Source organism: Montipora foliosa, chromosome 6, assembly GCF_036669935.1.
Source record: "Montipora foliosa isolate CH-2021 chromosome 6, ASM3666993v2, whole genome shotgun sequence".
Classification (NCBI taxonomy): Eukaryota; Metazoa; Cnidaria; class Anthozoa; order Scleractinia; family Acroporidae; genus Montipora; species Montipora foliosa.
Window position 1 is genome coordinate 49948885 of NC_090874.1, and position 5000 is coordinate 49953884.

General features: G+C 35.6%; 1 protein-coding gene across 4 annotated transcripts in view; it reads left to right on the forward strand.

Moving 5' to 3' along the window:
• Nucleotides 1-5000, forward strand: part of LOC138007630 (uncharacterized) — a 23190-nt gene that overhangs the window by 8414 nt on the left and 9776 nt on the right. The window contains exon 1 of one of the 4 annotated variants that reach the window (XM_068854657.1): nt 3383-3735. The exons of the other annotated variants lie outside the window; for them this stretch is intronic. The gene's annotated coding sequence lies outside the window, so the exon portion shown is untranslated. Of the gene's footprint in view, nt 1-3382; nt 3736-5000 lie in introns of those variants that run through there. 4 annotated transcript variants of the gene reach the window in all.

The following is a 5000-nucleotide window of genomic DNA, read 5'->3' on the forward strand; positions in this document are numbered from 1 at the left end:
TTCAGGTAGAGGGGTGTCCAGGAATCCTATGATACCGACGTTTTCAAAAATTTCACCAAAAATGAACCTACTCCATTTTTCATTTAGTGGGGGGAAGATGCGTTTTGGACATCCAATTTTCAGTCTCTGGATACCAACAAACTAATCACTAATATGTCTATTTTTTATCATTTTTTTTAGATCTTGCAATTTACTCGCTCACCAATTTTAAGACTACACAAGAACTTGAAAGCAGCAACACAGCAGTGGTGAAGGTCTCCAAAAAGTTCACAACCATTTCCAATTGGTGTTCCAAAGACTTAAATTTCTACTAGCAGGGAGGATTTTACTGTGAAAAAAAATTACTACAGCTACTAACACACTTTCATCACATTGTAGTGGGTTAATGTGACAACAACAAGGACAGTCAATCAAGAATAATTATTGATTTTATCTTCTAGCAATAAAAAGGAATTATTACTTTTAATTGCTGGAAGATAAAAAAACAGCAGGAGGATATAAAAGGAGGATATCAAATAATGTATCTTGAAAGATAAGAAAACTTGTTGAAGCGGATTCAGTGCCATCCTACAAAACTTTTCAGAAATTTCAACTTGGCCTAATAAATACTTCCAGTACAATAAATTATTGAACCTCTCTTTGTGGACTCGGGTAGCTTCTCAGCTGCTTCAAGAAATTTTTAATCCGCCCTTCCATCAGATTTAACTTTTAAAAAAACTGATAACTTCATATTTCTGTAGTAATAATTCTTCAAGCATGTTGAACAAGAGCATACTAACCTACATTTGAAAGGGGCATAATCCCACAATGCATTTTTCTGGATAAGACTTTACAGAAATAATTCCTGTTACCTTTCCATATGGACAAAATACTTTAACTAATAATAATATTTTAGATATAACAAGTGTGCTGAATTTTTAGCGATTGCTTTTAATAATACTTATCTTTCCTACCATTCCCAAGGATGAATAAATTAAGTTGAATACAGTAAGTGGTCACTGGTGAAGTAAACAAACTGCCCCAAGGGGACTCCCTTACAAAAATGACAGGAGTTTTTGTTGTACCTTTTTGCGGCAAAATTTGGGGATTTGTAGTGCTTGCAATGCTATGATCAATATCTGGAAGTGTACATAGCAGAATTTGGTACGCCAGCAAATAACTTTTACTTCTGAATTATAAAATGCCAGTCATTTGTCACTTTAGAACTGGTTCCTTTGTAGCCGGGTTAAGATTTCGTTCGCCTATGTCCACTAAACAAGACTCTGTTACCTTCAAGGGTTGTTTTAAAAAAATTTCCAAGTACCCTGTCATTTTCAGAGGGAAGACCCCTCCTGAGCAAATTGCATCCTTATGTTTGGGTTCCCATTGATTTCATGATAAAAGCAACATTGTCCTAAAATAATATTTAAATACCATTATAGTCTTTTTAACCTAACTTTCTTGCACAGTTTACTCCTTGAGCCACCAGCTTCAACTTTGATACTTTTGAGCAGTTATAGTAATGGTGGAGGTTATTTGGTTCCGCTAAAGAATAAGAAAATCAAAGTAATAATAGCACTTTATGTTCCACTAATGAGCTGTACAGCTAAGGTCTGTCAGATTTCCATCTGAGTAACCTGACAGCTCTTACAGTACTTCTCAATGTAAACAAAAGGAATCTTGTGGACTTGAACAGTCCCAAACAGAAATGCTGTGTATTCCAAATATGGTCACATGAACTCTTCAAGGTTTGCCTGCTTCCAGAACTTCAAATCCATGAATAGTTCGAATATTTTTCCTGGGCTCCTTTAAATTGTGTACACTTTTTAATGGTTTGCCTTTAAACCTAATATTCACAATCTAATACAAATACCACTGAGGCTGACAAGACAACAATATCCTTTATTTAAACAAAACCAATATTAAAGAAATAATACATGCTTGTGGGGTTGTGTGCTAACTATAATCAAGATGCACTACAGGAAATAAAAACTTAAAACTAACTATGTAAGAGACATAGGATATGAAGTAGAAATTAATTACTATCCAAAGATCATATTGTAAATATTATAACAGGTTGATTGACAAGTCCTAAATGCTCAAAATGGTAGAGCATAAAATTATTTGAAGTCCAGCAGGACCCAAGACGAGAAGTTATGATAAAAGCTTTAAACTTTTTTCTAAAATATTTTACTACTATCAAACCCAACGAGACCTTATGCATGGGATTGTCACTGTTTCTAGCTGCAGCTCCAAATCACGTAATATATTAATAAATTTTGTCATCTAAGAAAAGAACAACATGTGGGGTGTAACCAAAAACGTCCATGGTAATAATGTAATTCTTCATTTCAGGAACTTGTAACTATCCACTGTCAACCATCACATGACTCAAAACAGATTAACTTGATCCGACAACACATGACAGTCCCCTAAAACCAAATTACATCATTAATGCTTCCAAAAAACAATAGTCTAATAAAAAAATGATTTGTTACACGCAAAGAGCCACGAATCTGAATCTATAGATATCTATATATATATAGCTCTAGTAATGTACCCACACTTCAGTTCTTCCAAACATTATTTTAACTAACACATGGATTGTGGCAGGGTCAAAAACGTGCCTTAAACACAAATTAATTGCAAATCCATAACTTGGTAACTATTTTAACGGACAAAATAATGAAATAGACGTCGACATGGATCGGTGAGTTGTGACCCCGGGGTTGTGACTGCTAAGAAGTATAATAACTTAAAGATATAATTTAACAAGAAAAGAGAATATAATAACCTTAAAAGCAGCTATTTAAAATATTTGATGTTAGGGTTACGTTCGCAATGACACAGTCACACTCAAAATCAAATTCACATCTGATCGAATCATTGATCATTCATGTTATGTAGAGGTGCCGATCGTAAGGAGTAACGCAGAAAAAAATAACCTTCACGTTGCACAATATTGCCATTTCCCTGCCACAAGCCAATTCACACATGAACGGAAACCTTGGGAATCCCTCTTTCTGCACATTACAGTAACTTTTTGTACCCGATGGCAACTAACTTTCTACATTAAAAATTGCGTAAAAAACTTACCTGTGTCGCAGCTCTTTTCCCACGAAATAAAATTTTCCAGGAGCAAGTTTTCCGAGGATACTAGTTAGATTGGACTTGCAAACGTTTTACACAACATAGACGTTCTCAAAGAATACATTCTATTTGAAACTGGCGTTCAAACTAGCCTTGATCGCTCTAAAAAGAACGTAAACCAACAAGGTACCGATTCTCAAACGGCAGCCATATTGCGCGACTCATGCGGAGACATTTTCGCCAGTGAAGCAAACCGGGTTTATAACATGCGGTGGGGCAACCAAAGCGAAGGGAGCTGTGTTTAAGGTTTCAGTGTGGAACTTTTAATATCGTTCGCCGATTTAGAAACTCGAACATGACCCCAGGCAGGTATTTGGGGACGAGTCTGGGATTTGATTTGCTCTGCCCAACTATCGGTACACTTGCGTAGGTTTGCGCTCACCGTATGGAGGCTCAGTGAACCGTTGACCAGCCGTGTCAAAATTGGTTGTTAGCGAGCCTCGAAGGAGTTTGAAAATTTGAATATTTTTCGCAGTTTCTCAGCGATGGATACTCGCTGGACCTTGAAACTTGGTCAAGGGGAAGTAAATTTATCCGTGTAGCCATCGCCGGAGTTTGAGCGTGACTGATGCCGGAGAAGTGTGAATTTTTTCGGTGAGATCTGAGGTAAGTTAGAAATGAGTTTCCAGCCTTTCCTTTATTCCCGGCATGTGCAATCGATAAAAACCGATATCGGAAAACCGTTCGATAAATCGATATCAATCGATAATTTTTAATTAATCGATATCGATTTTATCGATCAATCGATAGAAATCGATACTCACAGTCTTCCGCGTATTTAACGATATCGATTTTATCGATTAATCGATTTTAACGGAGTATCAAAAACCATACAAAATAAAACTGCTTCTATGTGGACAGCGTTTTAATTTAATATAAAACAATGAACAGAAACATTAAGCAACCAAGGATTTATTTCATTCAGTCAACACATTAACTTCATTCTTTGTTTTTTCTTTTGTTTCTTTGGTTCTGGAACCATGTTTTAACCTAACCTTTACTTCGTTTTACTTATTTATAGAATGATTTTAGCTCTGATTTGTAGTATGAGTTTTGCGGCGGCGAGGGTTTTGCTGACAAAACATTTACTGGAGACAATGTCTAGCATTACAACTACGCAGCTTCGTACTTCGTAGTACATGTATTTGTAGGATGTCATTACGACATTTAGCTTGAACAGTTTCTGAGTAAATACAAAAAGCGGTTATGTTATGTTGCGTTTCCCCGTTGAATCATGCCAGGGAATCGTGTTAATATTATTTGATTATCAGTATTCATTCAATTATCGATTTGTTAAATAAATCTTTAAATTCGTCCTACTTGATTCATTGAATCGTAAGAGTGTTTTTATGGAAGATTTGATACATTTTAGAAATTCGATAAAATCGATAACATTAATTTAAAAATCGATAATTATCGATTACTCACAACGTGTCCTTTTATCGATTTTAATCGATTTCCGATACAATTTACTAATTTTTATCGATTGTTATCGAATGTTATCGATTATCGGTTTTATCGATTGCACATGCCGGGTTTATTTAGGGAAGAGTGGCGACTCGGGAATTTGAGAAGTCGCTTAAATCGCATTCAATCAGGCAAAAAACCACACAAAAAGCAAGAAATTCACCATGACAATAAAGTACGGCTTTTTTATTGAGAACTTTTGCGGGTAAATATCTTTTTCAGTCTGTTATCAAGATTCCCATACAAATCCTTATAATTGTTTACCTTCCGACTCTGGGCCGCCTGTGTCGCAAGTTGATAGTTTACGACTACATCATAGACACTCTTATTCTTCGGCCATTTCAACTTGAGTAAAAATAGCAAACAAATTGCGGTTATAAACATAACGAGAAAACGCATGTTGT